Genomic DNA, 13,179 nt, shown 5'->3' with positions numbered 1-13,179 from the left:
TTCCTTTTTTATTAGATTTTTTTAAAATTTACATTTCAAATGTGATCCCATTTCCTAGTTTCACCTCTGAAAATCCCCTATCTTCTCCCCCATCCCACTGCACCTCCAACCCACTACTCCTGCTTACTGGCCCTGGCATTCTATACTGGGGCATAGAACCTTCACAGGACCAAGGGCCACTGTAATGGCTAGTTTTGTTTCAACTTGATACAGCTGGAGTTATCACAGATAAAGGAACTTCAGTTGAGGAAATGCCTCCATGAGATCCAACTGTAAGGCATTTTCTCAATTAGTGATCAAGGGGGAAAGGCCCCTTGTGGGTGAGACCATCTCCGGGCTGGTAGTCTTGGGTTCTATAAGAGAGCAGGCTAAGCCAGCCAGTAAAGAACATCCCTTCATGGCTTCTGCATCAGCTCCTGCTTTCTGACCTGCTTGAGTTCCAGTCCTGACTTCCTTGGTGATGAACAGCAGTATGGAAGTGTAAACCAAATAAACCCTTTCCTCCCCAAGTGCTTCTTAGTTATGATGTTTGTGGAGGAATAGAAACACTGACTAAGACAGGCCACTCCTCCCACTGATGAACAATGAGGCCATCTTCTGCTACATATGCAGCTAGAGCCATGAGTGCCTCCATGTGTTTTCTTTGATTGGTGATTTAGTCCCAGGGAGCTCTGGGGTACTGGTAAGTTCATATATTGTTCCTCGTAGGGGACTGCAAACCCCTTCAGCTCCTTGGGTACTTCCTCTAGCTCCATCACTGGGAACCCTGTGCTCTATCTAATGGATATCTGTGAGCCTCCACTACTGTATTAGGTAGGCACTGTCAGAGCCTCTTAGGAGACAGCTCTATCAGTCTACTGACAGCAAGCTCTTGTTGGTCTGAAATAAGTGTCTGGGTTTGGTGGTTGTTTATGGGATGGATCCCCAGGTGGTACAGTTTCTGAGTGGTCATTCCTTCAGTCTCTGCTCTGAACTTTGTCTCTGTAACTCCTTCCATGGGTATTTTGTTTCCCCTTCTAAGAAGGATAAAAGTATCCATACTTGGTATTGCTTCTTCTTGAGTTTTGTGTTTTGCAAATTGTATATTGGGTGTTCTGAGCTTCTGAACTAATATCCACTTATCAGTAAGTGCATATAATGTGTGTTCTTCTGTAATTGGGTTACCTCACTTAGGATGATATCCTCCATATCCATCCATTTGTCTAAGAATTTCATGAATTTATTGTTTTTTTATTAGACATTTTCTTTATTAACATTTCAAATGCTATCCTGAAATTTCCCTATACCTTCCCTCCACCTTGTTCCCCTACGCAGCCACGTTCACCTGTACTGGGGCATATAAAGTTTGCAATACCAAGGGACAACTCTTCCAAATGATGGCCCCGACAAGGCCATCTTCTGCTACATATGAAACTAGAGACATGCACTCTGTGGGTACTGGTTAGTTCATATTGTTGTTCCACCTATAGGGTTGCAGACTCCTTCAGTTCCTTGAGTGCTTTCTCTAGCTTCTCCATTGGGGACCCGGTGTTTCATCTTATACATGACTCTGAGAATCCACTTCTGTATTAGCCAGGCACTGGCATAGCCTCATACATGACAGCTATAATCAGGGTCCCTTCAGCAAAATCTTGCTGGCATATGCAGTAGTGTCTGGGTTTGGTGGCAGATTATGGGATGAATCCCTGGGTGAGGGTAATTTCTGGATAGTCCATTCTTTCCTGTTAGCTCCAAACTTTGTCTCTGTATTTCCTTTCATGGGTATTTTGTTCCCTGTTCTAAGGAGGAATGAAATATGCATATGTTTGTCTTCCTTCTTCTCGAGATTGTCTTGTGTTTTGCAAATTGTATTTTGGGTATTCTAAGTTTATGGGCTACTATCCACTTATCAATGAGTGCATATCTAATGACTTCTTTTGTGATTGGGCTACCTCCCTAAGGATGATATCCTCCAGATATATCCATTTGCCCAAGCATTTAATAAATTCATTGTTTTTAATTGCTGAGTAGTACTCCATTGTGTAAATGTACCACATTTTCTGTATCTATTCCTCTGTTGAGGGACATCTGGGTTAAAATATCACTATTTGCAGATGGTATGAGAGTATATATAAGTGACCCTAAAAAATCCAACAGAGAACTCCTAAATCTGATAAACTGCTTCAGTGCAGTAGCTGGATATAAAATTAACTCAAACATATCAATAGACTTTCTCTAATAAAAGGATAAATGAACTGAGAAAAAAAGTAGAGAAACAACATCCTTCACAATAGTAACAAATAATACAATGTACCTTGATGTTATTGTAACTAAGGAAATGGAAGATCTGTATCATACAAACTTCAAGTCTCTGAAGAAAGAAATTGAAGATCTCAGAAGATGGAAAGATCTCCCATGCTCATGGATTGGCAGGATTAATATAGTCAAAATAGCTATCTTGCTGAAAGCAATCTACAGATTCAATGCAATCACCATCAAATTCCAACTCAATTCTTCACTGAGTCAAAAAGGGCAATTTGCAAGTTCATCTGGAATAATAAAAAATCTAGGATTGCAAAAACTATTCTCAACAATAAAATAACCTCTGGTGGAATCACCATGCCTGACATTAAGCTGTACTACAGAGCAATTGTGATAAAAATTGCATGGTACTTGTACAGTGACAGACAGGTAGATCAACAGAAGAGAATTGAAGACCCAGAAATGAATCCACACACCTATGGTCAATTGATCTTTTACAATGGAGTGAAAACCATCCAGTGGAAAAAAGACAGCATTTTCAAGAAATGGTGCTGGCACAATTGGGGGTTATCATGTAGAATAATGTGTATTGATCCATTCTTATCTCCTTGTACAAAGCTCAAGTCTAAGTGGATCAAACAACTCCACATAAAACCAGAGACACTAAAATTATTAGAGGAGAAAGTGGAGAAAAGTCTCAAAGATATGGGCACAGGGGAAAAATTCCCAAACAGAATAATAATGGATTGTGCTGGAAGATCAAGAATTGACAAATGGGACCTCATAAAATTGCAAAGCTTCTGTAAGGCCAAATACACTGTCAATAAGATGAAAAGGCCACCAACAGATTGGGAAAGGATTTTTACCAATCCTAAATCTGATAGGGGACTAATATCTAATATATACAAAGAGCTCAAGAAGCTGGACTCCAGAAATTCAAATAACCCACATTAAAAATGGGGTACAGAGCTAAACAAAGAATTCTCATCTGAGGAATACTGAATAGCTGAGAAGCACCTAAAAATATGTTCAACATCCTTAATCATCAGGGAAATACAAATGAAAACAACCTTGAGATTCCACCTCACACCTGTCAGAATGGCTAAGATCAAAAATTCAGGTAACAGCAGATGCTGGCGAGGATGTGGAGAAAGAGGAACACTTCTCCATTGTTGGTGTGATTGCAAGCTTGTACAACCACTCTGGGAGTCAGTCTGGAGGTTCCTCAGAAAATTGGACATAGGACTACTGGAAGATCCAGCAATACCTCTCCTGGGCATATACGCAGAAGATGTTCCAACTGGTAATAAGGACACATGCTCCACTATTTTCAAAGCTGCCTTATTTATAAAAGCCAGAATTTGGAAAGAACACAGAATTCATTGGGTTTTTGTTGTTATTGTTGTTGTTTTGTTTTGTTTTTGTTTTTTGTTTTTTTGTTTTTGTTTTTTCGAGACAGGGTTTCTCTATGTAGCCCTGGCTGTCCTGGAACTCACTCTGTAGACCAGGCTGGCCTCGAACTCAATGATCCGCCTGCCTCTGCCTCCCAAGTGCTGGGATTAAAGACGTGCACCATCACACCTGTTTTTAATAGCTGAGTAGTACTTCACTGTGTGAATGTACCACATTTTCTGTATCCATTCCTCAGATGAGGGACATCTGAGTCCTTTCCTGCTTCTTCTATAATAAATTAGGCTGCTATGAACATAGTGGAGCATGTTCCCTTATTACAAATTGGGGCATATTCTGTGTATATATGCAGGAGTGGTATTGCTGGATCTTCTGATAGAACTATGTCCAATTTTCTGCCCAACTGGTTCCCAGAAATTTTGTACCAGCTTTCAATCCCATCAGCAATGGAAGAGTGTTCGTCTTTCTCCACATCCTTGCCAGCATCTTCTGTCCCCTGTGTTTTTTATCTTAGCTATTCTGATTGGTGTGAGGTGGAATCTCAGCATTTTTTTTATTTGCATTTCTCTGGTGATTAAGGATGTTGAACATTTTTTTAGGTGCTTCTCAACCATTCGGTATTCCTCAGTTGAGAATTCTTTGTTCAGTTCTGTGCCCCATTTTTAAATAGGGTTATTTGGTTGTCTGGAGTCCAATTTCTTGATTTTATATATATTGGGTATTGGCCCCCTATCAAATTTAAGATTATTAAAGATCTTTTCCGAATCTGTTGGATGCTGTTTTGTCTTATTGACAGTGTCCTTTGCCTTACAGAATCTTCACAATTTTCTGAGGTCCCATTTGTCAGTTCTTGGTCTTACAGCACAAGCCATTGTTTTTCTGTTCAGGAACTTTTCCCCTGTGCTTATATCTTCGAGGCTCTTCCCCCTTCCTCCTCTATAGGTTTCAGTGTCTCTGGTTTTATGTGGAGTTCCTTGATCCACTTATTCTTGAGCTTTGTACAAGGAGATAAGTATTTATTAATTCATGTTCTATGGTTGAGACATCACCATTTGTTGACAATGTTGTCTTCTTTCCATTGGATGGTTTTAGCTCCTTTGTCAAAGATCAAGTGATCATCGGTGTGTAGATTAATTTCTGGGTCTTCAGTTCTCTTCCGTTGATCTACCTGTCTGTCATTGTAACAGTACCATGCAGTTTTTATTACAATTTCTCTGTAGTAGAGCTCTAGGTCCGGCATGGTGATTCCACCAGAGGTTCTTTTATCCTTGAGAAGAGTTTTTGCTATCCTAGGTTTTTTGTTATTCCAGATGAATTTGCAGATTGCACTTTCTAATTCGTTGAAGAATTGATTTGGAATTTTGATGGGGATTGCATTGAATCTGTAAATTGGTTTCAGCAAGATAGCTATTTTGACTATATTAATCCTGCCAATCCAGGGGCATGGGAGATCTTTCTATTTTCTGAGATCTTCGATTTCTTTCCTCAGAGACTTGAAGTTCTTATCATACAGATCTTTCACTTCCTAAGTTATAATCACAGCAAGGTACACTATATTATTTGTGACTATTGTGAGTGGTGTTGTTTCCCTAATTTCTTTTTCAGACTCTTTATCCTTTGTGTAGAGAAAGGTCACTGATTTGTTTGAGTTAATTTTTTATCCAGCTATTTCACTAAAGATGTTTTTCAGGTTTAGGAATTCATTGGTGTAATTTTTGGGGTCACTTACATATACTATCATATTCCGCAAATATTGATATTTTGACTTCTTCTTTTCCAATTTGTATACCTTTGACTTCCTTTTGTTGTCTAATTGCTCTGGCTAGGACTTCAAGTACTATATTGAATAGTCAGGGAGAGAGTGGGCAGCCTTGTCTAGTTCCGATTTTAGTGGGATTGCTTCAGGTTTCTCTCCATTTAGATTGATGTCGGCTACTGGTTTTCTGTATATTGCTTTTATTGTGTTTAGATATGGGCCTCAAATTTCTGATCTTTCCAGTTATTTTATCATGAATGGGTGTTGGATTTTGCTATATGCTTTCTCAGCATCTAATGAAATGATCATGCCAGATTTTTTTCTTTGAGTTTCTTTATATAGTGGATTATGTTGATGGATTTCCATATATTGAACCATCCCTGAATCACTGGGATGAAGCCTACTTGATCATGATGTTTTAATGTGTCCTTGGATTCGGTGTGTGGGAATTTTATTGAATATTTTTGCATCGATATTCATAAGGGAAATTGGTCTGAAGTTCTCTTTCTTTGTTGGATCTTTGTGTAATTTAGGTTTCAGAGTAATTCTGGCTTCATAGAAAGAATTGTGTAGAGTACCTTCTGTTTCTCTTTTGTTGAATATTTTGAGGAGTATTTCAATTAGGTCCTCTTTGAAGGTCTGATAGAACTCTACACTAAATCCCTCAGGTCCTGGGCTTTTTTACTCATTGGAAGACTATTAGTGACTGTTTCTATTTCTTTAGGAGATATGAGACTGTTCTTATTGTTAATCTGATCCTGATTTAATTTTGGTACCTGGTATCTATCTAGAAAATTGTCCATTTAATCCAAATTTTCCAGTTGTGTTGACTATAAGCCTTTGTAGTAGGATCTGATGATGTTTTGGATGTCCACAGATTCTGTTTTTATGTCTCCATATTCATGTCTGGTTTTGCTAATTAGGATGTTGTCGCTGTGCCTCTAGTTAGTCTGACTAAGGGTCTATCTATCTTGATGATTTTCTCAAAGAATCAGCTCCTGGTTTTGTTGATTCTTTGTATATTTCTCTCTCTTTTTTTTTTCCTACTTAGTTGATTTCAGCCCTAGGTTTGTTTATTTCCTGCCTTCTACTCCTCTTGTGTGAATTTGCTTCTTTTTGGTCTAGAGCTTTCAGATGTGCTGTCAAGCTACTAGTGCATTCTCTCTCCAGTTTCTCTTTGGAGTCACTCAGAGCTATGAGTTTTCTTCTTATCACTCCTTCATTGTGTCCCATAAGATCGGGTATGTTATGCCTTCATTTTCATTAAATTCTAAAGCCTTTAATTTCTTTATTTCTTCATTGACCAAATTATCATTGAATGGGGCATTGTTCAGGTTCCATGTGTATGTGAGCTTTCTGCTGTTGTTGCTATTCAAGACCAGCCTTATTTCCTGGTGATATTCTAGAATGCATGGGATTACTTCTATCTTCTTGTATCTACAATATTACATTTTGATTGGTTGTAGTTTTCTGTAATATTCTCTGGCCATTTTAAAGAAACATGTAATTGATGAGCAGTGAGAAATACTTTGATCTGTGAGTCTACCAACAAATATTTGAATATGTTTAGAGATTATATGGCTTTTGAAACATAAATGTTCTGTTTTCCTTCAAGATTCATGGTAGTAGTTATATAAGTACAAATGACTATAATATCCTAAAACCTTGAGATTTTCAGGAAAATGTTATTGGATATCAAATTATAGCTAAAAATCTTCTTAATATTCTTTATACTTTCATATAAATTATTTCTTTTATTTCCCAAAGTTATTTAAAATAATTCATTTTGTTGCATTGCAGATTCAAACTATTATACTACAAATTAAGTAGCATAGATGCTGTACCTTTTCATTGGAAGTCAAAAAAGTGCTTAAGAAAAGAATGTATCACATTATTAAAGAAAATAAAGAAAAAAAGACCCCAACAATGTACATTTTTAAAACAAAAAGTGAAAATTATGTATTTCCTTTTATGAAAAAGTACCTTATTTTACACAGTTTTACATATTTTAATTAGTTTCTTATTTTCTTTTATACAGTTCTACATTTTTTGTGGGTACAGCAAACTTTTTGATGCTATTCAAGAGAGTAGGGAGAGTACCCTAGGCCCTTCCTGGTATTATGGGATTCTGGGATGGAAATTGTGGGGGAGATGGTCAGTGTTGGGATAGGGACACCTCAGCAACCAAGGGCCTCTTTCTTGCTCTCAGAATCCTTGCTGGGATGGGAGGTCCAGGGTTTCTTACTCCTTGGAGGCCATGCAGGCCTTGATCTCCACCACCCTGTTGTATAGCTGTATTTATTCATTTTTATACCAGGAAATTAGCTTTACAATGTTGTCATTGAGAGCAATGCCAGTCCCAGCATCAAAGGTGAAAGAGTAGGAGTTCTTATTGAAGTTGTAGGAGACAACCTGGTCCTCAGTTGACCCATCCAGCAGATCCAGTTATTCAAGGGTCTTTAGAGGACCTTCTCCTAAGAACCAAATGGGGGTAGGGAGAGATGGACACCAAGTGCAAGAACGACACATGGAAGCAGTCTGAGTAGCATCAAGGTGTCACTGTATTCAGCAAGGCTCAAGGCTTAAATACACAAGCAAAAGGGGAAGTACTTCTCAGCAGGAGGGATAGGGCAGCAGAAATTTTTCTTTTGGCAACTACACGGGGAAGCAGGAACTTGGTGGTATCCCAGTACATCTTGTGGTCAGGACATCCAGCGCTGACTTAGGGCTAGAACATTCTGTGGTTGTTCTCAGAGCAGTGTGTTGGTGGCCCGCTTTTGACCCCCTTTTCTTCTCAGGGGGAGAGGCCCAATTCAGAGATCAAGACAATAGAGTTGTCTTAATAGCTCCCAACACTCAGTATACCCCAGGATGCTTTTTAGTGGGCTCTCAGATGCCTGCTTCATCACATTCTTGATGTCATCATACTTGGCAGATCCACAACACATACACTGGGGATAGAAACACTGCAGGCCTTGCCAGTAAGCTTCCAGTTCAGCTGGAAGCTTGCCCACAGCCTTGGCAGCACCAGTGGATACAGAGATGATGTCCTGGGCAGCCCCAAGGGCATCATGTCACAGATTTCTAGAGGGGCCACCCACAGTCTTTTGAGTGGCAGTGATGGCATGGACCATAGTCTTGGGCTCTTCCACAATGTCAAAGTTGTCATGGATAACCTTGGCCGGGGGTGGGGGTAAGCAGTTGGTGGTGCAAGATGCATTGCTGACAATCTTGAGTGAGTTGTCATATTTCTTTTGGTTCACACCCATCACAAACATGGGAGCATCGGCAGAAGGAACAGAGTTGATGACCCTTTTGGCTCCACCCTTCAAGTGGACCCCAGGCTTCTCCATGGTGGTGAAGACACTTGATAGACTCCACAATAGACTCAGCACCAGCATCATTCTATTTGATCTTAGCGGATTCTCACTCCTGGAAGATGGTGAAAGGTTTCCCTTTGATGACAAGCTTCCCATTTTCAGCCTTGACTATGCAGTTGAATTTGCCATGGGTAGATCCATACTGGAACATGTAGACCATGTAGTTGAGGTCAATGAAGTGGTCATTGATGGCAACAATTTCTACTTTACCAAGTGCAGAGCAGCAGAAGGCAGTCCTGGTAAACAGGCAATCTATATGGTCAAAGCTGTTCACACAGACCTTCACCATTTTGTCTGTGGGACAAGGCTGGCACTGCTCAAGAAGATGCAGATGTCTCTGGAAAAGGGAGGAGCATAGAGCCTGTATAGTTCTACTTATGTCAATTCTACTTCAAGAACAATCCATTGAAAAATAACCATAATCTATTACTTTTTATTTCATTTTAAGAGGTGGCAAACAAAGTTACCATTCAAAACTAAATGCAGATACTTTAGGGAAAATCCATTAAGAAAATTTGGAAGTAGTATTTCTATTGAAATTCAGAGTATGGTACAAAACAGTGATGTACCAAAAAGAAAGAAAAAAAAATGTTTGCACTGTTGCATAGTATTTCTATTGAAATTCACAGTATGGTACAAAACAATGATATACCAAAAAGAAAGAAAAAAAAATGTTTGCACTGTTATAGGATTGAACTTAATGGGCATCTAAGGTATTGCCCTGCCAAGAACAACTACTGAAATGAGTTCATTTTGTGTTCATGCCTTAAAAAAATCACAATAATATAAAAATATCTACATTTAATATTTTTAAGAATTTAGTGAATTTTATTTTCAAAGTAACACAAAATGATAGACTCCAAAGGAAGACATATACTTCTGTACTCCTGAAAAAAAAATGTGTGTGTGTGTGTGTGTGTGTGTCAAAATAACATTACAAAAAGCTTTTTATATGACATAATAAACAAACAGGTCATATAAAACATATGGATTTAAAGCTACAGTAAAATACATTATGCTCATCATGGAGTGAGGGTATGTTGTTTAATTCTAACTGAATATGTTCATACACAGGAAGAGACATAGAAATCTAATTCATAAATTTAAGATTTCTAAAATATTTTTACTAACCTTATTTTCCTACATGTACAGCTACCACATTATAAATTAATAACACCATTGGAATATGTACAACGATGTACATGATTTTACAGTGGCCTCCAATTATTGGTAGTGGTAGTAACATATCTGGTTTGTTAACTGGAGCTTTAAATTTTCCCTCAATGGTTGCTTTTGTGCTAGTAACATGATATCATAAGAGTGAGAGATAAGTACTTGCACTTGAGTTTTAAATGTTAATATCAGCTAGTTTCAACAGAAATTGAATATTTTAAAACATGCACTGCAACACTTTGAGATAACAAGGACTATTTTTTCTTAAATATCTAAAAGTTGTGATGCTGGATATTTTAAATTGTTAAGTTTATACAGCTGAAATAGCAGAGTGAAAATTCAAACTTGATATTCCCCATATCTACCCAAATCTGTGAACATCTGCATAATATATGCATACTTCTAGTTCTCAAGTTGAATTTCACATAGATGAAGGAGGATCTAACTCTCTTTATATAATATTGCTAGGATTATTATATATTTATATTACTTGTATCTTTCCACTTAATGAATTTAATTATATAGACCCATTTAAATGAAGCAGAAATCCAACTTTAAAGCTTCATTATGTCTTGATTATATTTACATAGATATTTAAAATGCTATTCTATATTTCTTTTATCTTTACTGAAAATTCTTTCCTGTATACACTGTCTGCTTTAAAATATGCTTTTTTTTCTAATCACATATGCTGCTAATAAAATTGTTTACAATGATGGTAGTTAAATACTTTGTTTTAAACCTAAGTTTAAAAATATGATTTTGCATATTCTATATATGATTGAGAACCTACACTATTGAAATCTCAATAATGTGATTGCCAAAATAAGACCATAACAAGGTACAACTAGCGGATATACCAACATGAATGTGAGAAATCTCATTTACTCTCCACTGGTAATTGAGGAGTTGCATATAATAAGGCCTACTGAGTTGGGGACAATTGGTCTTTTAATGGATATTTCCATCTAGGTGGGTTGTAAGTTCCGACATCGTCACACACACACACACACACACACACACGTGCAAGTAACATGATATCAGTTAGTAAGAATCACCCTCACCACTCCCCCTGCCCAGTTCAAGAGATGCTGCTGGGAGCCTAGTGGACACTGGACCCATCACCCCACAAAATTCCCAAATACCACTCCCCTTCCTTCCATCCCTTCAACCCCTTCTGCCTTGTCCTTGCTGCTGGGGCAGACTCCTAGTTGGTCTGCTCCTGTGAAGACTCTGTATCCTGATACATCCTAGAGGACACACTGCACTCAGAGCAGCTGAGAATCTGAAGCTCTCAAAGCAGTTGAGGATCAGCTGCACTCAGTGCAGTTGGACAACAGCTTGACTGCTCCACTGAAGACACAACAGTCTGAAGGAGTCCCAGGAGAGCTACTGCACCCAGGGCAACAGATCAGCAGTTTCTCTGCCCCAGTGAAGAGCCCCCAGTTGGAAGCCCCCAAAGGTGGTCTGATATAGTCTACCAGGATACCTGAAGCAACCCAGGGACAAAAGAGGCAGACTCCAATCAGTCACTAAGATCAACAAACACCAGGGATATCCAGCTGGTGATAGGCAAGAGCAAGATCATAAGCAACAGAAGCCAAAATCCATGGGCATCATCAGAACCCAGTTCTCCCACCACAGCAAGGCCTAAATATACCAACACACCTGAAAATCAGGAATCTATCACATGAAGATAATAGAGTCCTTTAAAGAGGATATCAATAAATCACTGAAAAACACAGGTAATCAGGTGAAGGAATTGAATAAAGTCATCCAAGACCTAAAAGTGGAAGTAGAAACAATAAAGAAAACACAAATAGAAGCAAACCTGGAAATGGAAAACCCAGAAAAGAGGTCAGGAATTACAGATGTAAGTATCACCAACAGATTACAAGAGCTAGAAGAGAGAATCTCAGGTGTAGAAGATATGCTAGAAGAGATTGACACAATTGAGAAAATTCAAAACATAAAAACTCCTAACCCAGGGCATCCAGGAAATTCAAGACAAAATGAAAACTAAATCTAAGGATAATCTGTATAGGGGAAAACAAAGATTCCCAGGTTAAGGAATCTTAAAATGTCTTCAGCAAAATCATAGATGAAAATTTTCCCAACCTAAAGAAAGAGATGGACATAAAGGTACAAGAAGCCTATAGAACAGGAAATAAATTGGACCAGAAAAGAAAATCTCTTCATCACATAATTATTCAAACACTAAATGCACAGAGTAAAGAAAGAATATTAAAATCTGCAAGGAAAAAAGACCAAGTAACATACAAAGGTAGATCTATCAGAATTACACCAGACTTTTCAACAGACTATAAAAGCCAGAAGAGCCTGGTCAGAGGTCATGCAGACTCTAAGAGAACACAAATGCCTATATATATTACTAAATCCAGCAAAGCTCTCAATCAACATAAATGGAGAAACCGAAATATTCCAGGACAATGCCAAACTCAAACAGGATCTATCTCCCAACCTAGCCCCACAGAGGATACTGGAAGGAAAACTCCAACAGAAGGAAGATACTTGCACCAAAGAAAGATTCCCCACCATGCCACAGGAGCAAGTGTTCCACTATGTTCATAGAAGCCTTAATGGTGAAAGCCAGAAGCTAGAAACGACATAGATGTCCCAGGACAAAAGAATTGATACAGAAAATGTGGTTCATTTATACATTGGTAAACTACTCAGCTATTAAGAATGAGGACACCCTGAGTTTTGCAGCCACATGGATGGAGCTAGAAAATATCATTCTGGACCAGCACCAGGGTAGCTAGGGCGCAGAGTCGGCTGGCACACACCAGCTACCCAGGACACCTGCCACGGGAGCTTAAGACTTCTGGTGAGTGGAACACAGCCTCTGCTCCAATCCAATCTCGCAGGACCTGAGACTGCATTAGTTAGGGAAACAGAAAACTGGCCTGAGTAGGGGCACAAGCTCCTTCCGGTCCAACCAGCACCAGGGTAGCTAGGGCACAGAGTAGGCTGACACCCACAAGCTACCCAGGACACCCACCACTGGATCTTAAGACTTCTGGTGAGTGGAACACAGCTTCTGCTCCAATCTCTAAACAGAGACAACTATAACAACTAACTCCAGAGATTACCAGATGGCGAAAGGTAAACATAATAATCTTACTAACAGAAACCAAGACCACTCACCAACATCAGAACTCAACACTCCCGCCTCACCCAATCCAGGGCATGCCAACA

The 13,179-nt window shown here is 38.8% G+C and overlaps 1 pseudogene; it reads right to left on the bottom strand.

The window, feature by feature from the left end:
- Positions 1 to 7,648: 7,648 nt before the first annotated feature.
- On the bottom strand, positions 7,649 to 8,947 carry LOC110300329 (annotated as a pseudogene).
- Between the last annotated feature and the right edge of the window lie 4,232 nt (positions 8,948 to 13,179).

This window comes from Mus caroli, chromosome 1, assembly GCF_900094665.2.
Source record: "Mus caroli chromosome 1, CAROLI_EIJ_v1.1, whole genome shotgun sequence".
NCBI classification, from domain to species: domain Eukaryota; kingdom Metazoa; phylum Chordata; class Mammalia; order Rodentia; family Muridae; genus Mus; species Mus caroli.
Note: the sequence above shows the minus strand (reverse complement) of the source record. Positions and strands in the feature narration are given on the sequence as shown.